The 23,867-nt window shown below is 41.1% G+C and overlaps 1 protein-coding gene across 2 annotated transcripts in view; it reads left to right on the top strand.

The window, feature by feature from the left end:
• The window catches only part of ZMIZ1 (zinc finger MIZ-type containing 1), a 361,777-nt gene that overhangs the window by 42,502 nt on the left and 295,408 nt on the right, over positions 1-23,867 (top strand). For both annotated transcript variants that reach the window (XM_069796202.1, XM_069796192.1), the window contains exon 2: positions 8,608-8,763. The gene's annotated coding sequence lies outside the window, so the exon portion shown is untranslated. The remainder of the gene's footprint in view (positions 1-8,607; positions 8,764-23,867) is intronic.

Raw genomic sequence — 23,867 nt, 5'->3', positions numbered from 1 at the left:
TGCGAAACTATATCACCGAAATGATTTATGAAATGGAAACCTGTTTGAAAGCTCGTATTAGTGGTGGTTTGACAGTTGTTTGGCTTTGTCATTTTAAGTGACTTTTATCACGGAATCAGTTTATAAAAATAAAGGGGTGCAGGTGGTCTGTATGCCCAGATACTGCTGTGTAAGACCCAAACATCTAGTACAAAAAAGTCCTGTCTCTGAAACTAACAGAAGTCAAATAGTTAAGCCTCAAGTGTGGATCTGTGATAGTTCAGTTAAACGTGCAATGCTATACTAGAAGATGCATCTCTCTTCTGTGGTAACATATCCCTTATGAACACTGACGAGAATTTGAAAGGCTTTAACTATTAGTTCAGAGTTGCTTTTCATTAGACTTAGCTGCGATTGTCTTGAGACACATCTGGGGACCTGAGAAAGTTTGTTTTGCAGCCTTTGCTTATGTCTTCTTATACAAGCCTTGCTTTTGGTTAGGAAGAGGAAATGCTAGGGACTTGTGCACTCCCACCACGTCTTTTGGCTAGAAATCCAGATTGTGGTGTCAAAATAAAAATTCCAGATAATTTATTGGAAGGCTAATGTGCTTTACAGGCTAGGCAAAATTTAATAGCAATTGTAGCTTCTTGAAACGTGCATTCTTGGGTGGGGGGGTGGGGAAGAGATATGAACTTGATTGGTTTTAGAAAAAAAAATGGATTAAGTACTTAAAAAGGTTTGGCAAGAAGGATGTATTAAAAGTAATTAATACTTTTGGGCAAAAAAAAAAAAAAAATCCAACACATTCTACAGGGAGGTGCTTAAAACCAGTGTCAGAACTCCATGGACTTTCCATAAATGTATCTTGAGGAATGAAGAGCGCAAACCAAAGCAGACCTCTTTCCTTGTCTCACCTCAGAGGCTGATGGTGGTGGGGAGGGGATGTCAGCCCTGACGTAGTTGGCTCCTCAGCCTGTGGTTCATTCAGCTGCGGCAGCAGCTTCGTGCAGGCAGCCATGGACCTGGTCCAAGCACCTCACGTCAATGCCGTGATTTCCATTTCCCTTATCTTTGCAGTTAGTGCAGGGGTACACTGCTTATGGCCTGAAGGACAGGCAAGCATCTTCTCCCTGGGGTTGATGCTGGTTCCTGGACCAGTGTGAAAGCTGGTAGTGGTTGTGTGTTACATTAATAATATGGGCTGTTACTCTTATAGTTCTGTATATAGATAAGGATTAATATTACGCTGAAATTGATTGTGAATTACTTAGTTTGTTGATATATCATGAAATCGATTCAGTGATGTAATAGCTTTTGTGTTATTACTTTAAATACTGTATTACCTTCCTTGGGACTCTGTATAATGAGACATAAGGATGTCTTAAATGATTTTTTTTTTTTTACATGATATAGATTTGCAATAATGATGGTTGGAAAGAAATATCTTTGTATTTTATAACATAATTTTCTGTAAACAATCAGGCTAGAAAATGTTTTCCAGTGACAGCAGCTTTTCCTGGCTACTTTCATATCAACATTTGGCATTATCTGGTTGCTCAGCTCAGTGCATTCTTGAATCAGTTTCAGGAAAAAAAAACCTCCATAGGACTTAGATTTTAGGAGCAGACAAAGATTCTTTCTGTACTTTGTTTCTAAATCTTTAACATTCATTTTTTTTCTGCATGAACAGAAATGTTCTTTGAAGGAATTTATGCCATCATGGGGAGTGGAACACTTTGGTTATGAGGAGTTTTTCCTGCTAGTACTTTCTAAGTGGACTCTGGGTGCGGGCATGTGTCTTTCGAGCAGTTCTCAGCATTGTGTTTAGCTTTGGATGTGTCTGTGCTGTGCTCCAGAGCTATTATTACAGCTCATTTAAACAGACACAAGGTAGTTTAAAACAAATTAATTTGGGTTCCAGTAGCAGGGCTGCTGCAGGGCTAAGGTTTCACTGGCTGAACATCTAGCCAGAGCTGGTGTTTCGGTGTGTTTAATGTTGATGTTTTTATGGCTATGTCTCACCTACAATAGCTGCTTTAGAGGTAGATCAGGTAGGTCCTTGCATGCTGCAATCATACCTACCTTGTCGCTGAAGATTGTGTTCCCTCTTTGCTGCATTTTAAACTAATGAATTTCAATAAAATTGCAGGGCATGAAAGTTGAGAGCAGCTTTGTAAGACAGGTCTTCAGGCTGTGCATAAAATGGACAAAAAATGGGATTTTACTTCCCCTCACTGTAGCCGGCATATCACAGCCAGGCAAGGTGCCACCAATTGGCATCTATCTCCAGATTCCCCATATTGACATGAGTCATTCAGAGCTGATAAAAACATTAGGTCTAGTCATAACTTGCCCCAGTAAAGGTTCACAATAGCTTCAAGAGACTATCTCAGTCTCCGTCATTTTTCTGAGCTGAGGCTGTCAGTTTGACAGTTGGGGTTTTCTGCGCATTATCTGTTTTACTGGCTCGCTAGCTGGTGAGCAGCTTGGGGTGAAATCTTTGTCTTGCTCAAGTTGCTGGATGCTTTACTAGTGACCTCAATGCTTCTTTCCCCTCCCTGCCCCCATATGCTGTTGAATTAACATATATTTCAAATAGAGATCAAATTTGTAAACACTGTCAGGGTGGCCATAACTGCTTTAGGCTGTCGGGTGTTGGAGATGATTGACGATGTTGTTACTGGCCCTTACAGGAGATGAGCAGAAGTGGATGGGCCTCGGTCCCTAAAATTGCCGCTCCCTCATATTGCTACCTGTTTACTGCAAAAGACAGAAGCCTCCTTTCAACCATTCTGCTTCATGTTTTAGCCTCTCTCCTGCTGCCAAGAATATTTTAACTCTGCGTCAAGAGAAAATGAATTCATGCCTTCAGGATTTGTACTCTTTGCTCTGTGCTATATGATAGCAACCCAGTGAGATGCGCAAGTGGAAACTGCATTAATGATTGATAAAAGCTGAGAGCTGTTTAAATTTTTTTCCTGTTTAATGACTATCAATAATTTAATGCATTTACTGTATGTTTTTAAGAAGTAACACCCATATTGCAGGCTTGGGTTTAATAGGCTAAATGATTCAAGCTTCAAAAAATACAGATTTCCGACATGAAGTGTATCCTCTTTTTAATTAAGAACAAGACAGAAAAGTATGAAATCAGGCATGTAAGATGGAGATAGTTCTTGTGAAACATGTTTCTGCATGCCCCCTCTCCACTCCCCTTACCCTTTGGGCTGTTGTCACGTCAGCACATGGCCCACTGATGGTGGCATGCAGGAGCCCATGCTACCACCCTAGCAGGGAGCCCTGGGAAGGTGCTGCTCTCCAGGATGTGGCCATGCACTTAACTTTCCTGTCCCTTATGTCCTAGGTCCCAAGTCCCACAACAGCACTGTTATTTTAGGTGGTTTGTCAGCATCCCGTCATCTAAGTCACTTGGGGAAGGTTGAGGAGCATGGCTTTTAGAGAAGGAATTGCTTCCTTCAAGATCTAGCTTAAAAGGGAGAAATAAATGTTTTGAAAAGTTATTCTCCCTCTGTTTCTTGGTGAGGGACCAAATTTTTAAAATGATGAGCATCTTCCATTGTGCTTGGGTGCATTGGGTTTGGTCCTCAAGGCTTTGCATATAAAATATAGGATATGAAAATCTTACTTCTGGTAGGTATGCACCTTTTTTGGTGGTTAAGAGAAAATTAAATATTTTTTTTTCATTATTGGTGGTTGTTGCAGTTAGACTGGTAAGTGAATGTCATGCATAGGTTGGTTTGTTTTAATAAGCATGTTATCTAAATTCATGCGTATGAATAGTGCTTCTGTAACCTTAGGTTTTCACACAGACAAATGTCATTTTGGGAAGAGCTGTTTTCAGGATCCAAAGAAAGATGGGGAGATACAGATAAGTGTAACATTTAAGTTGCAGAACAGAATTGTGTAAACACCTCTCAATAAAGATACAGAAATATAATACATTTGGCATTTGAATTAAAGGTAGTTCAAATTAATAAAAATTATGCTTCTTGTTTAGGAGCTGTATTTCATGTAAATAAAGCACAGAGTCTTATATTTAAACATCTATTGATGGGTAGATCCCATGAGTTCACTAAGACCTGGGCAAATCAAAGGAAAATTTATTTAGGAGATCTGTGTTTTGATTCACTCTTAAAATGTTTTCATCCTTTGTCTGTGCTTCTGCAACAATATTTTGATAACTTTTTCTTGGCTATTTGTAATAGATACTTGAGAAGAGCTTCCTGTCTTTGTGCAGATACAGTTCTGGGAAAATAGTATTTATGTTTAAAGAAGCTTGTTTCTTCACAAATACCTCCAGTACAGGTGTTTATGGTATAAGTGCTTACCCTGTTCTGTGTGTACAGACACATACACATGCACACACACATATATGCATGGATAATAAGGATATGCTTTTAATTCATATTAAATTAAATGAGAATTTACTAAATTCTAGCTTGTTCTGTTTATGTTGCTGTAGGAAAGCACTATGTTGTATGCAAGTTTCATTTCATACTGACTCTGTCCCAACTGTAGATATTAGAAAATAGATTGGAAAAGTAACCTCTGCTGCAGGGGGAGGTGAGGTTCCTGCCTTCAAAACACAGGGTTTAGGGTCCTGCCCTGAGAATTAAGAGCGAGTGCCCAAAATACCTGGGAGGTGCCACTGTCATTAGTGGCAGAGACTACAGGCTAATATATTTTAGTAAGGTATGTGAGAGATACTTCTGGTGCTGTTCTAAGAAACATTTTAACTACAGGTTGTACAAGAATATATATGGAAAAAGGTCTCTTTTGTTTTTTTCCAGTTTCATCACGATGGTTAGGAGTAGGTATTTTAATCTTTTTTTCTTAACTTGCTTGTTTGTTTTTTTACAATGCAAAATTGAGATTACTACTTCTCTCAATAGATACTAATGGAATAGTTATTTTATTACCTCTCCTAGATCAAAAGGTTGAAAAATAAACAGAAAAAAAAGAAAATATTTTTTACTGTGATAGACACTTGGCCTATTTCGATTAGTGCACACTGAGTGTGCATATAATTCACCTGAAGAAAAGTAGCCATTTGTTAAACATAGATTGAAGAACCTTGGGAACACTTTTTTTTTTTTTTTTTTTTGCCCCTGTAAACTGTGTGATGTCATGATGATGTATTTCCTCCCCTTTTAAACCCTGCTTTGCCTTATGTTATGAACATGGTTTGAGGAAGGGGCTGTTACATACAGCAGCACTCTGATCTAATTCCTTTCTCTAGTTCCTGGTATAATGGAAGTAATAAACATTATAGATCTAGAAGAATCCAATAAACTAGAAAATTTCCCAGGTTGGTTGTGTATAATGGAGGCTCCCTTTAACAGAGGAGTTCCCCAAAGGGCTGATGGGAGCTCCTGGTAGCAGTCAGACAGGATAAGGTGAGCAAGCTCTTTGCCAGTTTTGCAGTGCAGACTGGAAGTCAGGGGAGTTACTTTCCCAAAACTCTTTATTTGCTGAATTTAAAAAGTCTCTGGGTCAACTGAATTAAGAACTAGATCCTGGCAAACGTCATGCAGGATCTTTGTGTTTAACTGTGGGAAGTGGGTTAGGTTTGGGTAACACCTGGAAAAAAACCACTGTATTTTCATTGTGCAGCAGGAGGAATAAATCTGGCACTGATTGTTCAGAAAGAAACGTTAATTTTTAGTCAAGATCACATTTCAGAATCCCTTGTCCAGGTTTCAGTCTTCAGCTCAGGTACTGTCCAGAAACAGCATGCATAGTGTGGGATTTAATGAAACCCCAGCTCTGGCTGGTAGAATTGAGGATTATTTTTATTAAGCTTGATATAGGAAAGCAACTCAGCTAAATCCACTGCAGAAGTTGACTCACACACCATCTGAGGGTGTTTGTCTTAACATATGCCTCTTCATTTATCTAATGTTGATGTCAACGATTTGTTGGGTTTCGATACAGTGTTTCCCAGTTTTCTGTTTGTTTCCTTCCTGTAATGGCTGTATACCCAAAACATTTTGACATTTTTCTTATACAAATTATCTCTGGCCCTGCCAGAAATTTAGTCAAGTCTTTTGGTATTGTAAGTCATTTCACTAGGTTTCTCTGCTTAGAGTTTGACTTTTGGGTAATGCATTATTTCACTTAGGTTTTTTTAATTTTTTTTTTCCCCTTGCCTGAGGATTTGCAAACAGAGCAATCTCACCTTCTCTGGGGCAAGTAATGCTGAGTCAAAGCTAAATCACTAAGTGGCACTTAGGACAGATTTCTGTCCTGAGAATGTTGTTAAAAAACTTTCATTTTTTGCACTTTGCCACCTCTTGATTTTACGTTTGGTTAAAAATATGCTTCCTCCAAATCTTGTACATCTGCTTTAAATTATTTCTTCTACCAGTAAGAGGATGAAAGTGTAAAATTTTTGAACACTTGAAATGTAACCAGTGTATCAATTCTTAGCAGACTTTACCTGGCATACATGGGGGGGGGGGTGTCTCTTAGCAGGGACAAAAATGCTGTCTAAAGCATCCTTTTGATTTAATGAAAAATGAAAATGAAAAAGAAAAGCAAATTATACCATTTGATTTAGGGATACAAAACCAGTGTGTGGTTGGGGGGCATACAATTCCCCCCCCCCCCTTGTATTTTGCAACCTGGTCTGTGCTGGGCTGCTCAGTAAGTATTGATTAGCACTTAGCCTCAGGATGTACACATGTCAGGAGCAATTCACTGAGGGTCATTTCTTTTCCTGACCCCACAATGAGGGCTGTAGCACTCTTTAAATTAAAAAGTATAACAATTTGAGTACTCCAGGTGTTGGCTTAAGTTGCTTGGCATCAATTAGTATAAGAGGGCTGAAATCTGACAAAGCAGAAATGCGACTGAGGAGTGTAAGATATCGAGGCAGTGGAATTAAACAGTGTGGGAAGGTTTCCCTTTAGGGAGGAGGTTGAGGAGGCAGGTTTTTGAGCAGGTATGGTTTTGTGTCAGGATCCATTCTTTCGCATTGTCAGGTGGTTACGGTCACCCATAAATAGGCCTAGCATAAGGCAGAAAAGGCTTTGAATCACTCGTTAGTGTACTCAGTGCACATTTTCTGTGTGTCGTCTTCTGTGATCTTTATTTAGTTTTTCATTGTTTATTTACACTGCCACTGTTACTTCATGAATTCTTTAAATCATTGCCTATCTAGAGGGGAATCTGGATAGAATTATTCTTGCAGCTTTAAGTCTTGCTGACAGGAAGAGAGGAGCAGAGAGCTTTTGTTCCCTAGAGAAATGCAGGAACTGTGGCCATTTAGAATTGGACAGACATGGTCGGCTTTGAGGGAGGTGCTGTGATGGGAGTGCTGCCTTTTATTTTGTTTCCTATCTGTTGGGGCTCCTTGTATAAAATCTCTTTCAAGAGACTAGGATCCATATGCGGTTGCATGCTGTTAGCAGATGGGATAATTATCTTTTTGAGGGATGAGAGAGGTGTGTGGGGAAATGTAAGGTAGCATAGACCTTTTTCCTTATTTTAAGAACTTGCATTCAGATTTTCCATGGGACAAAAAAGGGTAGAGTTTTCTGTATGTATATAAGCCAACAGAATGTGACAGAGAACAGACTGGTTGTGTTTCCCTTTGCTCGTTCCCCATGGAAAACCTTGATTGCCGTTTCCTCAAATACGTTAATGTCTTGCATGCACCCTTTAAAATAATTTTCCACTTGATTTTCCTGCCTTTCATCAAAGGCAGGTACTGGAGGTAGGGAGGGGCCCATTAAATCTGGGTGTCTGTAAGCCTTTAAATTCACGTTAGGAGTCGGGCGCAGAGAGAGATGGTCTGAGGTGAGGGATTATGGTTTTATGGGAGTGAAGCTGAATTTCTAAGTGGTATCTTGTTATGGGTTTGTGTGGCGCAGTTTTGTTTTGTTTTGTTTTGTTTTGTTTTGTTACCGACTGGGCTTAAACCACAACATACCTTTAGTCACGAAAAGGCTTTTTGGTTCCCTTTCCCTTCATTCTGATACTTAATATTTTTTTTCTCTTATTGTTACTGAAAGATTCAATATAGCCGGAATAGGTCGTTTTAAGAAAATAGATTGTCTTAAGAAAAAGAGTAGTTGTCTTAAAAAGAAATAGACGTTATGATTAGTTGCATATACCTCATAATTCTAGGTATGATCCTTGCAGGAAAGAGTACATAAGCACTTAAATGTCAGTATATACCTGTATGTTCAGTATGCATGTTGGAATTTGCCTTATGCCAACTCTTTTGATAGTAAATGTGGTTCATTTGAATTTTTACAGAAGTGGGTGTGAGCTTGGCTGAAGCATATTTAGTTAATAGAATGAGTGCTCAAGTATATTTTTGAATGGGACCTTATCCCATTCTAGTATGAGACTTTATCCCGTTCTGACATGAATCCATCTTTGTTTTTCTTAGTAGTAGGTGACTTAACCTTCATATTTCATATTTTGATGAGGTGGTGATAGATGGAGAAAATACAGGACACCAAGTTGGTATTTTGGAACTGGAGGAGAGGCACAGTAGCCCTTCCAAGGGGTGGTTGTTATCTGTAGCCTCTTCAAAAAGCATGAAAGCTAATACTTGTTTCTTTCTTTTTTTCTTCTTTTTTTTCCGCTCCATAGGAAATACCGTTGTGCTGAGGAAGGAAACGGCTCCCTGCTCTTTCTTTTTTTTTTTCTTTCTTTTTTTTTTTTTTTTTTTTCCTTTCCCTCTCCTTTCTTCTTGCCTGAATTAGAAGCTCCAGGAATGTGCTAATTGGCAGCGGCCTCTTCAGAAAGGTAAGAGGTAATTGTTATCTGCTTTTTGAGGTGTCTTGCCTGCTCAGCTCCTTCTGGAAAGGACAGTGATGTTAGAAGAAGCTTGTCTACATAGAGTTTAGACAAGTCTTCTGGTTAATGTGGATTGCCCTTCTAACAGTGTGATGCAAACAGAAGCTTTGTGTACTTCTCCCTTTACTTCTATGTGCAGGATACAGTCCCTTGGGAAAAACTAGAAGATGAGATATATTTTAAATGCTTGCAGAGAAAAAAATTATGTAACTGTTGTATTGCAGACTAATTAACTAAATCTTTGTCTGAGTATCAGTTTAGATGAAAAGACAATAGTTAGGTTTGGAGAAGCCAAACTGAAGAATCGTGTCTCAAAAAGTGCTGCTTTTATTATTGTCATACATGTACATCTAATCAGATAAATACAGATTTTTGGTTGTTTTGTTGCTGGTTTTTGTTTGGTTTTTTTTTTAAACATGATTGTCTTCTCTGGGGTTCTTCATGGTTTCATGGCTGCTTGTACCACTGACAGATAAGACAGGAATCAGCTGGAACCCCAGCTGTAGCTCTGGGTAGTGTGTTTTGTGAAGAGTTGGTAACAGGTGGCAATTCTTCACCTCCAGACTTCTTTTAGTTTTGGGCAGAAGTGCAAAATATGGTAGGTGAGAGTTCAAATGCAGCAGTGCGTTTTTTGTAATACTTCTAAGCAATTAAATTTTGTAGTTATCTGGTGATGTGATCCACATGTAATCCGTGTCCGTCTTTCCACTTCGAGACATTCAATTTATGTGTCAGAATGTATAAAGTACAAAAAATTAGTGCTGTGATTCATAGAGCATCCTGAGCTGCATGAGTAGACTCAAGTCAGTAGCTAGACAAATTGGATATATATTTTAGTACCAAAACTGAATGTTTAGATTTGTATTTGCTTAGGAACTGGCTGCAGTGCTTTGAGATGTCATTTCCCATTCCATCTTTGTGATAGATGTTAACGCTCCTTGTAGTGGAGGCAATATCTTCTGTCTAGACCTCAGCCATTCCAGTTCACAGTTGATGTCTTAACTTAAACCAGCTCTGAGAAGGGGTTTATGCTGACTTGCTAGGCTCTGACTTGGGGAGGCCAATGGTGATATAAATTTTTTCTGCCAGATTTGCTCTGTGGTGCTAACCTTTGTGAAGGGTTTGGGAAGACAGTGCGATGCAATAATGTCTTAAATTGCCCCAGTGAGATTTGTCAGAGTTCATTTGTCAGACCCCTCAGACTGACTAAGTACACTAACTTATCAAGGATAAGCTGCAGACAGGTAATGTGCCTTGGGATGTTCTCTTTCTCATTCTCTATCTCATTCTTGGCGGTGCAGAGGCAAGCTAGGTCTTTATTGAACGGCCGCTACTAGCTGCCTGGCTACCTTCTGCAATAAAGCTAATGACCTAATGGGCAAATGTTTCTTGGAAACCTTCAGCTGAGGCAGAGACAGGGAGAAACATACAGACCAGCTAAAGGGTTCTCGAGGAGTTTGCAGTTTCCCCAGGGCTCCTTGTATGTAATTACCTGTCTATCTCTTTGTCTCCTATCTTTTAATGCAGGAGGAGTGTCAGACTCCAGGCCGCTAATCTTTGTTACTATGGAAAGGCTGGTTACACTCCTCTTCTTGCACTTCAAAAATGGCAATCGCTGGTCCCCAGCTGGTTTCCTGAATCTAACTTAAAAATGGATGATAGCTTTTCTCCTTGGTGCCAGACTAAATAATGCAGCTGCCTGTGCTGTTGCAGGCAGGCATTGCCTCTGCCACTGACACTCCGGCGTGCTGAGAGGAGCCTGCAGAAGCTGCCTTGTGGCATCTGAACCTGTTTTCTCCCAGACAAGTGAAGGCTCTGTAGAATTCCTTTGAAACGCAGAATTTTGGGGCACACTGGGATGTGGGAGGCTTGGCTGAGCTGCAGGTGTGGAGGAAAGTTGCTATTAAGATTCGTACCTCCAGCCGAGTTTTTGTACAGTTTCTGAATGCCTTCAATCTCCCTGGGTTGGGGGCTGAGGGAAGCACAAGCTTTGCAAGCTGTTTTGCAGGATCGTGGGCATCAGTTGTTATTGTCTCCCTCCCAGCACACATCTTACGCAGTGATGTGCAGTGGAGCCCAGTGCCTCTGCTCGATTCATAGGGTCAACCGAGAGGCCGTGCCCAGCCCACTGCCATTTCCCTCTGGCTGGATGCATCCATTTGTCCCTCTCACAGAGCACTGGAAATTTGGAGGGGACTCCTTCCTTGCCTGCTGCTCCCCTCCTCCTTCCCCTGCATGTGCTTCCTGAGTTGCAACATGTGAGATGGATCGTCCCTCCAAAGCCGTGGTTTGGGAACGGCTCCAGCACAAACACCTTGTCTCTGTGCGCTCCTTTCTGTCCTCGCGAGGAGAGGGAAACTGTCCCCGTGTTGGACAGGGTCACTTTCCAGCTGCTGCAGCAACTTGCGTGCCCAGGAAATGTATGTTGCTAAACTTCTTTATGGTACCTTTGTAAAACATGCTTTAACTGTCTGCAAACGTATGGTATTTAAGCAGCAGAGTCTGTATCATCAAATGCAACCATGCAGACTGTATTCCTTGGGGTGAAAAGCTTCAGAGGTGAGGCTGGATGTGATAGTGAAATTTGAGAACCAATGAACAGGGAAATTCTTGCCCATGTGCTGGACTAGGGCAGGTTCAGGAAAGGTGGAGGATGGGAAGCATATACCCCTTCCCAGATTGGAAATGTTGAAGGGGACAGAGGGGAGAGGCAGGGCAGGGACAAGGCCCACAGTTTGCTGGGTTTTGTTTGCTGCCTTTAATGCTGTGCTTTCCTCCCCCATTTCCTCTAACTAAATTTGGGCAAAGATAATTTTCTATTTTTTTTTTTTCCTGGAAAAAGCAACCATACCTCTGTTCAGATTGTTTCAGAAGTTGTATTTCTTATCAGTGCATCTAGAATGATGATTTTGCACTGATTTTTTTGAAAGCACTTTTATTTCCCTCATTATTTCCCCCTGTTCTCTCCCCTCTCTTATTTGTATCAACCTGAACCATCTCCAAAGAAAAGGTGATACTGCTGCTAGCTAACATTTCAGGTGGGTGACACTGATATGTTAAGCAGCATGTCTGTAATAACTTGCCTGTCAGTGGGAAGCTTACCCTGTTTGTATTTCTCTTTTCATGTATAAATGAAGTCCATAGCTCTTGAGCATTTGTAGAGCATTTCAACAAGGTGTTTGTTTCAAGTCTTGGATTTTTTTTCCCCTCGAGTCCTTTGAGATAAGTTTGGGGTTAGGATTTCTCATTCAGTGACTGTATTCAGTAAAATGAAGTGTCTGTCAAAGCTATATTGCACCATATGAGAGGATGACAGGTTCTTCCAGAGTCTTCAGTTTGCAAAGCCTTAACAGTCTCCCAGTTTAAATCAGGACTTTACCACTGCTTAAGGCCTTTAAGTACTTAATTAACTTTATAATAAGCCTGTGCTCTCTTGTTTTTTAATGAAACCTTTGATATTTTTCTGATTTTCATTTCATGAAGGTTACGGGTTTTAGTTTTTTATTTTGATATGGACAAGATTTAAATCTCAAAAACTATTGGAGAAGAAAACCAATTTCCATTCCAGCAGTCATTGTTCAGGTCATTTGTACATTTAGAATCTGTTTACTATGTAACATGTTTAAAAAAATAAATAAATCAGAAAGCTGGATGCTTATATTGTACCTCCAAAAAGATGGTCTTAAACACCTTTGACAGTTTTAAATGCACAGAAAGTGGAGAGTTCGGAGCTGAAATTAACTTGGTCTTAATTTTTCTTAGACCTTGTATATGAAAGAAGCAGAGTAAAAATCTGGCATGTCTAGGCACAAGAAGCTGGGTTAGAAAGGTAGTAAGAGCCGTGATTTAGAATGTACTTATCCTTTCAGTTGTCTGGGTCAGCTCTTTTCTGAGGGCAGACCCACAGGCCCCACAAAGTGAATAAGCAAAGAGGGTTGCAGGGGAGAGGTGGTGAAAAGGCTGCAAGGGCTTGCCTCAAGGCATCTGCATCTGTGTGGAGGGTGAGAAGGTACTGTCTTCCCCCTCCCCTCTGCAGTGGAGTGTAGCTATGGCAATGACCATTTGTTGTCACTGGTTAAAACCCTTCAGTTCTTTGGTGTTAGCAGAGCTAGCTCTGGGTCGCTTGGCTTTCCTCCAGTTTCAGCAGTTACGATCTGCCTGCCTCAGTTGTCCTTAATGCAGTGGAGTCTTTGGTACTCCTCACGGTCATCATGTTTGAGGTAGGTGTGCAGACCTACCTCTGAATATAAAACTGAGTTTACTTATTTAGAAGTAACTGCTACATGGAGTGGTGTGTTCCCTTGTGCTGGGGCCTCCTTTCCTCCCCTGCCACCCACTGACGAACTGCAGTTGGGTCATTGGTCGACTGCTCTTTGCATTCACTCCCAGGGGTTGAAGGGATGCTTCTGGAGGCCAGATCTCTGCCCGCCATCACCCCTGGTGTGTAAGTAATTGGCCTGAGCATGGAGGTGGCTTCTTATGCGCTCTGGAGCTTCGCGAGCCTGCTAGAAGGAGCTCTGGCTTGAGTGACTTTCAGTGGCTGCTGCAGAGCACTGGGAGTACAAATGGACAGTCTGCAGGGAGGAGTTTTTGGAAAGAGCCTGTGGTGCTAATCCATGATTAGTAGCTGAGAGGAACAAAGTGTAACGCATGGGTGTTAGTGTAGGTGGCAGGTTTTGGTATTTTGCTTTTGCTTATATTACTTGTTAGTCCCTCAAAAAGAAAGCTGGAAGGCCCAAATAAGATTTGAATGCTGTTGTTGAAGTTAGCAGTGGAAAAAGACGTGGTTTGTTGCCTGATTTCCCTACAAGCAATGACTGTCCTCTTCTGGTAGGGAAAAACCCATCTGGGTGCATACTGCTCCATCCTTCAGCTATGCAAAGATGCCTGTGACTTTTCAACAATTTGCTCATTCAAAAATAATTAATAACAAAAACCAAACCAGCAGAATTTTTCTTCCCTAAAACAAGTATTTTGAAGAATGAACCCAAAAATCATGAGCTGATGTTTCAAAACCACGTTTCCCAGTTTTGTTTGTCCCTTCTCTACTGTGCCTGGTGTACACATGGTTTAAGGTCTAGAAAATGTGGTACCGCCTGGGGCTTTGGGAGGACTGGGTGCTACTTACTTACAGCTCAGGTGGTGGTGGCGGGGATTGTTCATGGTGTCTCATCCCTTTTGGGCTTACCCCATGGGAAGGCTCCTGTTCAATTAGCCCAGGCATTATGGTAGAGAGCTGCACTAACGTCTTGTTAGCTGCAGGACAGAAGATATTTGATCCTGCCGGAAGCCTTGTGTTAGGAACAAATTTTGTCTAGAAAATTCTGTGACGATTTGAACTGGCTAGGTCAATTTATACTGGGAAGTGCTTTGTAACGTGTAGTCTGAAACATTTTTGATCTGGTGCTGATGGTCTTAAAAGCCAGATGAAGTGCATCGGTGACTCATGGTCACTTACTGCCCTGCTGTGTGATGTAAACCAGATCTTCCTTTGGTGCCTTCCCACATACAGCCTTGTCTGGCTGGACCTTGAATTTCAGGCTTGTTCTTATAGTCTAGGGTTCATAACCTAAACACACTCTTCTCGTGAAAGAGACCTCTTAAATTGCTTGTAACATAAATACAAAGTTTCTAGTCACTTTGGTAATATTCTACCTATGGCTTACCTTGATTGAACAGAAATTTAGACCTAAATGTTAGGATGACCCAGGAACTTTTATTTCCCCTTCCTGTCACCGTCTTCTCCTCCACTCCTCCCTCAGACTATGAATTTGTTACAGTTAGGCCTAATGATCTTTCTGTCCTCTCTCTGGGTATTGTTGCAAAAGAATGGATGCTTAACTTTTCAAGGAGAATAAAGGAAGAAAAAGGGAAGGTGGGTGGGTTGGTGGGGTTTTGTTTTTTTTTTTTAACTTCCCAAACACCTTTGGGTATTTGTGGCATTCAAAAAATCAATTGAATAGAGGTGAAAATTGGGTATGTGAAGCAAAGCACTGTTTGCCAGCAAAATGAGCAGCTATGATATATTTCAGTCTTTGGATGCTTGGCTAAAGAATGGTAACATACGTTTTTTGCTGTTAGAAATTGAGATTTTGGCGGTAATATCCAACTGTGAAATCTGTAGGCATATACTGTAGCAGAAGCTGTCTTTATTCATATACAGCACATGGTATTTGGCTTGGAAGAAAGTTCTTCGCTCTCTAAGAAAGTCAGGTTTTTAGATGGAACTGACTGCTGTTTGTGCTTCATATTTAAAATTATTTTATTGTGGAAAGACAAATCAGTTTTATGTATTAATGGTATTGTTGTTTTCCCCCTGTTCCCTGCAACGCAGTGTATTTCCCTGGCTCGCTCTTCTTTCCATGCTGTTTCTTTCCAAGCTTGTGATCATAATTACAGTGAGAAGTAGATGATACCCATCTGTATATTCCAGCAGGGAAATTGAGCCTTGGATGAGTTTTGGACTGTGGGACCTTTCCTTCCTCACCTCTCTCTATAAAAGCGTTTGTGGTATGCTCAAAAGGTACTGGGGGTGTCAGTCCAAATGGCCTAATAAGACACTGTTGGTACAGGGAGAATGGAGAATAAAAGGGAAAGGATGGAAGTATGCAAGTGGTAGTTCACCGGTGTCACATTAATAGAATCCTCAAATCAAGTGCTCATTCATTTTAACCAGAGGTTAATTAATCAGAGTGAGTAGGTAAAATGATAAGCTGCTTTTAATGAAGTGAAGCAGCTTTATTAGCAGTAAGCAAAATGCAAAATAGTTGGTCTCTGGCACATGTGGTTTTCCTGGGGACTGGTTTGCCACCAGGTTTGGAGCGCACTAGCCTTTTTCTTGCTATACTATGCAGCCACTGTGCGCTCTGTGTTTCAGCGTGTGGCCAATTCAGAATGCAGGAGATGGAATCAAATCGGAAGCAGGTGTAACATTTTAAACAGAAGAAATGTTCCTTACAGATCTTTCTCTACGCCAGAGACTAGCATTTGCCAACTTTCATACTTGGGATGCTGTTATTTTCCTTTGGAGATAGCAGGCTTTATGCTTACACAGCAAGCAAGCAAGCAAGAACCCTGTGTGGATTTACAGGAGAGTGAAGCTGTTTGAAAGGCAGCAATACAATACTGCCTGGTAACTGGTAACATAGCCTGAAAACAATGAGTAGTTGTCTACCAATTTGCAACTTAGGAACAGAAATGCACCAGGGATGTGCTACTTGGTATATGTTTAGGTGGAAGGCCAAAGCCAGCGTGTCACTGGCCATTAAACTGGAGCAGACTTGCTTACTCTTGTTCGAATGATCTTCTGCCCTCAGCAGTGCATCTATGCCGTTGCGGTGTTCCCCAGTGCCTCTCTTGAAAAGCTGTAGAAGCCATCCGATGTGCTACAATGTGCACGGCAATGCAGGGCTATAGTAGGAAATAACTAAAATGTCATAGGCGAAGTGAATGACAAAAAGAACACACGTGTATGAAGAGGGAAGCTTTGTGGAATGATGAAATCACTTACTCTGGGCTAAATTAAATTTATGTAAACGTCTACATTTTGGCTTGAAATTAACTTCACTTATGCCTATGTATAAAGATCCTTTCTGAAGTAAACTCAAATTAGCAATTTGTTCATAAAAGTCACCTCACAGCAGACTACTTAAAAAACAGTGATGTGAGAAGGTTGCTGTAGTTCTGTGAACTGGAGAAGCTGAGCTGGTAGATAAACGTGATTTGAGGATAGGATGCTGGCAAGTAAATTGTCTTCCCCCCACCAGCCTTTCCTTAAAAGACTGTGCTTCCCGCGGCCATTCAAGTGTAAATCCCTTTGCAACAAAAGGGAGGCTGGCAGCTCCACCGGTTCAAGAGTATAAGTGATCTCGCTTGCTTCAGTTGAAAGGTTGAATCCCTGAAATGGAGAACGCTACTATAGAGGGAAACTCTCAAAAGGCTGGTGAGAATGGCGGGGAGGGGGGAAAGCTGTTGAGATCCTTGGAAGCACACGGGCAATTTTTGTCTTTACCATAGAATGCCCTAGAGACGAGCTTGCAAAGGGAAAGCTGCTGTTCAGGTGAGGTTGCAATCACCAGCTCTAGGAGCTGAATTTTACTCGCTGTCCCCTTGAGGAGCACAGCATGCTGCTCTACTTGCCAGCGCTGTATGTGGTGCCAATATTTTGTCTACAGTATGCATTGAGTCCCTCTTAGTTTTCCTGTTTGGTTTTTTCTTTCTAACAACTTTGTGTTGCCAGTCTCAAAGCTTCAGAATTGTAACTTCTGGGTGTGAAAACCAGTACGAAATCTTGGACCTTGTCTTTATACTGAAAGGATGAGGTTAATCTAGCACCTTCTAAAAACCTTGTAAATATTTGACTGGCTACTCCGCAACACAGCTGAACTGGTTGAGTTAATGCTTAATGTGAGAGCGGTCCTGAAGTGCATGGCTTAGGGATGGGCTGGGGGCCAGGGGGTGAGCAGTAGTTCCCCGTGAAGGCATCTGTGCTCCCTGCTCCCCCCGTCCTCCAGGGCGGCCACCCCCCAGGTCTGCAGGCAGGAGGAGGTGTGAGATAGCTGTGTCCGCTGCAGGCAGAGTCAGCGGAGTGTGTTCAGGTGGCAGTGAAATTGGTTTGGGCTGTCCCGCCTGACTTTCTCTGCCCTGATGCTTTTGCTGGTCTAGCAACAGCACGGTAATCTCTGATTTTCAAGTGAGCGTGAGCATCGAAGGCTCTAATCCGAGGCTCTCTACAAGTACATCTGGATTTGGAAGAAGGCTTTTATGCATATATCAGAATGGCACCACTAGGTGGTTGTTAGTAACTGGTCCCTGGGGAGGAGCAGCCTAGAGATCAGTGACAAATCTGGACCTAAGCATCTCAGAAGTGTAAGAAATTGTAGGTTCTGATACCTGTCGTACCTTGATGATTTAAAAATACCCCCTTCTTCTATCGCTGCAGTGTTCTGAATGAAATGCTTTCTAGTGTTGGAAAGTTAGCAGAAAGATTACATGGGAAAATGTTTGCAGCTTTATGAGAAAGTTGAATTAAAATCTCCTTGTTTAACGTGAACTAATCATGCAAGACGGCTTTTGCTTTTCTGATGTAAAGAGTGCTCATTTATAACACTGCACCACCTCAGTCTTTCCAAGTGGCAAGAGCCTTAAATGTCAGTGCAAATGGGAGAAGATCCTTTCAGAGAAACTCAGTATCATAATAGAGCTGAAGCATCACTTAAAAATAAGTACAGTTTTTTTAACTAGCTACTGATTGTTTAGGTGTAATGACTGTACTATATAGTACTTAAGCCCAATGCTGCTGTTGGTTGAGGATCCTAGCAATCTGCTGGTCTGATTTAGAGACAAGCATAGCATAATCCAGTAATTGCATAAAGAAGTAGCACTGCCGTATCTACTGCTCCAATAGATGGAAATGAGCAAAACTTTGATTATTGAAAAAATAACTTGTTACATGGCATTATAATACTATAGCCCTTTCTATAGCTGTGGGGTTTTTTAACTATTACTTAAAAAAAAATAAATCCATTTGTTAATTTCTGGCAATAGTTTAGTAAGGACTATACTTAGAGTACTTACTCAATCTAGACAGCTAAGGAGGCTCTAAAAATACCAACAGCTGTTTTCCAGAGGAACTGCTTGCCAGTATTGGCATTGGTAAATTCAGAAAGGAAGAAAAAAAAACCTTTTAGATGGAAGAACAAAGTGCATGTAGCTGTCTCCAGAGCAAATAGAATGGGTGATGGATGTATCTGAATGGTGTAATTGAGAGTGATGGTATCTCATCATGTGACATTGTGCTGTTTTTTGGTGACTGCTTGAATTTTTTTGGCTCTTGGGGTTCCCTCAGTGTCTCAGTCAAGGCCTGGCATAGAAGACTGTAAACATCTGTGGTTAGGACTCAAATTTAAGTTGTTTGATACAGTCTTACAGAAGTCCCCAAATTCTTGGTTGAAAAGAAATGAAAATAGTTGCATATGGTGCTTGCGGAATCCAGTTTTGATTATTCCCCCCTCCCACTTAGTATAAGGAATCTGAAAAAGGGCATTTTCTTTCAGACATCAGTGGTCCCCATACACTTAGTGGACCTTAATTAACTGTAGCTGCTTTATACCTTATATCAATAACTTGTTAGCAAGTATCTTTTAATTATTTGTGAAATTACTTTAATTTGAGTTAGCGTGACACCTGCCTAATAACAGATTTCCAAGAAGTAAGTCTTTGCATATGGTTAGTATTTCAGATATAAATTCAAAACTGAAGATTGCTACTGAAACAGTAGTGATGATGTGCAGCTGAATTTGGTGGTTCATCTTGGTTTGGGTTTGGGTTTTTTTACGTGCCGAGAAGTTACTTTATATACCCATTTATAGAGAGTTTGGTAGTCTCCATTTTCTTGTTGATAGACAAGAAAGTATCTGTGGCAATTTTGGAAATAAAATATTATTGTATTTTGGCTTATTTGACCAAAATGTCTTGGGAGAAAATAAGTGTTCAAGGAAGCACTTGTGTTGAAAATGTCTGCTTGACCTTGCATCCTAGTAAGGAGGTTTGCCTTCAAACTGGGGGCTCCCTTGGGGAAGGCTCAGTACATTTGACTCCCATGCTCCTAATCCAAACAAGCCATAATGGAAGACACTAGAGGTTATAAGGTTTGAGAAAATGGTGTTTTGTCCTGATGCTATGTGACCTGTGATCAGAGCACTTCAAACATAATTCCTACACCTTCTTGTAAGATCTGCTAGTGGGCATACACCTTTGTGGGCACTGAGCATAGTACCAACTGGCAGGTGTTAGTTTAGGTCCTTTTATAGCAGGACATGGTCCTGGAAAAGAATATCAATCTTTACAACCTATTATCAGATGGGGAATTGAGATCTAGGCAGTGGTTCTTCTGAAGGACCGCAGCTTATCATGAGCTCAACCTGGACACAAGCAAAGTCTAGCATTTGCTTCCTGAAAGTGTTCAGCAGATGCCACTGTAAAATGAAAGAGTCTGTTGGGCCACTATGAATGTCAACCCTATATTTCTAGCTGAACACATGGATGCACAGAAAAGCAAAGTTATTTCCCTGCAGTCCCCCGGCAAGTAAATGACATAGCTGGGAATAGAGCGGAGATTTCCTGATGTCCATTCCTCTCTTGTAATTACCAAAGAGCGCTTTCTTCTTCTTCATTGTAAACATGAATCAAGCCAAATGGCATGCACAATTACCCTTTTTTCCAGCAAAGCTGAGGGGGAAAGAGGGAAAGAGGAGGGGACCTGAGCAATGAAGGGGGAGGGGAAAGTCATTCAGGGACAACTGTACCTGCTGGGGGCACAATTTAATAACCACACGGAGTGGAAGGAGCAGCCTGTGCTGCAGATGCATTGTTATCTGCAGAGTCCCCGATCTGGGAGAGTGCTGCAAAAGGTTTAATGCAAATCTGAGACCTCTGCCATTGTGTGAGACAGATTAGGGCTCATTTGCATTCTTTCTCCTATAATAATTACCTAGCAAGGAGTGCCTGTTACCATTAGCTTCATTCTGTTTGCCTGTGATAACGCCATCAGCAATCTCTTCTCCACGGATTACGGACACTGTGAGGAAGGGCAGTGGGCCAAAAAAAAATAAAAGAAATCTGTTGGAGAGAGTAGTAGAAAAATGTGCATGCTGAAAAATTAAAATGCAGATAATTAGTAATAACCATTAAATACAGCTGGAGAAATACTGCGAGCTGAAGAGTAAAAGTCAATATTAATCCATAATATTGATGAGGTGTATGTTTTCAAATATCAGTTTGGAAAAGCCAGCACAGGATTTTAACTGAGATTTATCTATGGTGCTTCAGTAGTTTTGTTCTGTTTTCAGAATTGGCTCAGATTGTTCTAAAATTAGCACAGCTAGAGATGAGGGTTATCGAGATGTAAATGTTAACAGTCTAAAAATTATGTGATGCATCAGAATTTCAGGTAAAATTCAGCAAACTTAGTGCAACTTTGGGTCCTGGAACTCAAGGAAAGCAGTTTCCCTGGCTTACAAATAAAGACAGATACATGGGTTTTTTTCTGTGGCTTTTTGTTTGTTTTATTAAGATGGGAGGAGTTAAACAGGAGAAAAGGAACGCAACTAAAATGTGGAAGAGCGTGGGTGCTAAAAATCAGCTATTCCCTCTGCACACTAATTGCATATAGAAAGAATATGAAATCCTTGTGACCAACAGTTGCTGTTCTTGCCATTTGCTCTCCTTCCTTTGGTTTTTGCCCTTTCCGTCCTGCCAAAGAAGCTGCTGGGGTCATTCCAGGAGAGGCAGAGAGCCCTGAGGTCCCCTGTCCAGCTATGGTTCCTTGTGGCAGCCCAGCTCGTTGCAGCCAGGCTCCTGCCTCGAAGTCGCAGCCTGGAGCCTGCACTGCAGCAGCAGATTGCAGCTGCTGGGGATAGAGCTGGTGACCCATTCTGGGGCCTCGTTGCGTGTGATGCCATGGAAGGTCCTCTTCGGATCCTGCTAGCGCGGGATCGAGGGGGGACTCGGTTTGGAAGAAGAAAACGTGCCCGATACTCCATACGCACGTCAACATCAGGGAGGGAGCAGCGTGTGCCTGGGCAGCCTCCGTTTTGGTGCAAATCCCCCCGCCAGTATTTTTACAGTGAGGTAATTCCATCTTTCACGGTGGTGGGGTGGGGAAGCAGGAAGCCAGATCAAAGCAATCCTGGCTTTAATCTGCGAGCAGCCATCTTAAATGTATTTAAATATATGTAAACTTATTCCTGATCTGGAGCAGGCTACCAAACTGATGAGTCACATAGTTGTGTGGTTTTGGGTGTTTTTGTTTTTGAAAGTGATTTTTGCGGTCATGCTACCATAGTCACCTTGTCATCAATGTGGAAGGAGCAGAATGCCAGGGATGCTGCTTGAAAAGTTGGTCGTGGCTCTGGGGGGGGAGAGTGGTGTGGGGTTGTGAGGGGTTGCATTGGTGAGCTGTTGGGCACCTAATGAACTACCCGGAGGAAGCTTTGGTTACTGTGGCTGGCACCATTTCTGCCCGTTACGGATTTGGGAGAGTACTGTGTTGCCTGTAAAACTTGACACAACTCTGAAGAGTTTAGAGTTCCTCATGTGTGAGCATACTTAGTATACCAAGTTTTCTGGTGTTTTCCCCTTGGTGTTGGATTTACATTTTACAAACTAAGGTCTGTTCTCTGCCCCCTGCTGCCCTCCTGCTTCTGCATCACAATAGGAATACCTTGTTTCTCAATGAGAAAACAAGCGATAGTTATTTCTCTGTGAAATCTAAACAGTTGAAATATAAAGCTAGGAAGGTTCCTTACATTATACACAGTTATTCTGCCCATCTTTTCTGGCAATGGGCTCCATATAATAAATACATGTTGAATAATAGGAAAATATTCAAGGATGAGCAAGGTTGATGTTTTGTATGTACTTGGACCTTTCCCAGCTAGGGGTGGATTGCAAATGGAGGTGCAGGTCTGCAAACAAGTAGCCAGCCTGGCCTTTTGTGAAATCAGTTTTGCATGCTTTTTGTTTGTTTGTTTATTTGAGGATTTTCTTTAGCTGTGGTAGCAAGAAGAGACATTTGGCAACACTTAAAAATGTCAAGATATATGGATAGGGCTAAGCGCTCCCTTCAATGATATCACTAGATATTTAGTGTTAACCAGAAGTTATATTGCTCTAAATGATTAGAGGGAATGACAGGGAACTGGAAGTGTTGACATATTTCTTGAGTCTGATTTTTTTTTCCCCCCTTTTTGTTTTGCCCACTATAATAATGATAGAGATCACAAACATGACAGGTACATAAACATAAAGGGAAATGAAATAATAAAAAAAATATGTTTGAAAGCACACATTTCGTAAAGAAAACAGGTACTTGTAATTCTAAGTACAAACTGAAGGATACCAGTATGTTTTATTTAAAAGCAGCAGCTTAAATCTTTTGTTCATCTTCAGACCTTTTTCTAGGAAGAGGAAATACAATTTGGTGCATGGCTAGTTCTATATAAATCATTTACAAGTTGAGCCATCATTACATAGGAATAAAACTGCAGTTGATATAATTGGAAAGGTCTAATGTGTATAGTGTGTGGAGAAGGACAGGGAAGTTTTGAAGTGCTATCGTGGAAAATAATGATTATGTACCTCTAAGTGTAAGCTAAAACAGATCAACATATTTTACTGTGTGAATAATTGGTGATAATAATTAAAAAATCTGACTATGTAAGAGGTGCTGCAGTATGATATGTGAAGCTGTATGTTTATATATAAAATTTGAAACTGAAAAAATGATGTAAAGATAACATAGCTTCTTATGAGGCTTGTATTATTCTTGCAAATTATTTTTCTCCATATGGCCCTCCTCTAATAATTAATTTTCTATAGTCACCATATGTATTTTCAATCTTTTATTTTGATTCCGTAGTGATGCATTCCAACTCATTTGTATGCTAAACAGTATTTAGCTTTTTTTCTGTCTTTCTTTAACCCACCATATGCATTGATATGTTACTGATACCGAGGCCTCCATAATCTGGGAGAAGTGCATCAGAAATTAGTTCTCAAATCCCCTTCCTTCTTTACAGCTGAACTTGGGCTTTGGAGCCCTTTGTTCAAGATGCCCATAAAGGCACGTGAACAGATGTGGTTTTGCTGGAGGAAGCGTCACCATATTCAGCTTGCTATCCTCTCAAGTGAAGAGGTGCCGAAAGCTTTTGCTCCGTGTGAGCTCAGCGGCGCCCAGACTGCCGTTGCTCATCCTTCCTAATTGGAGGCAGTGGCCAGTCACACCCAGCAGCAAGGAGGCGTTCATTTGCTCAGGCTACGTATGCTGAGCTATACAAGCTGCTCTGAGTTGTTTTTCAGTATGGCTGCATTTAGATGTAAATTTAAGGTTACCTTATCATTTTGGTGAAATGCATGTCATGTGCTCTACCCCTTAACAGAAGTTCAGATACCTGTTTGGAGGAAGGTGAACGTTGCTGGGCAGATAAGCCGCTCTAGGAAATGGACTTCCCCACTTGGTAACATACTGTATCTGAGACTGGCACATTTCCAAA

This window comes from Haliaeetus albicilla, chromosome 11 (assembly GCF_947461875.1).
Source record: "Haliaeetus albicilla chromosome 11, bHalAlb1.1, whole genome shotgun sequence".
Taxonomy (NCBI): Eukaryota; Metazoa; Chordata; class Aves; order Accipitriformes; family Accipitridae; genus Haliaeetus; species Haliaeetus albicilla.
The sequence above is the reverse complement of the archived record's forward strand: the minus strand, read 5'-3'. Positions and strand labels throughout refer to the sequence as shown.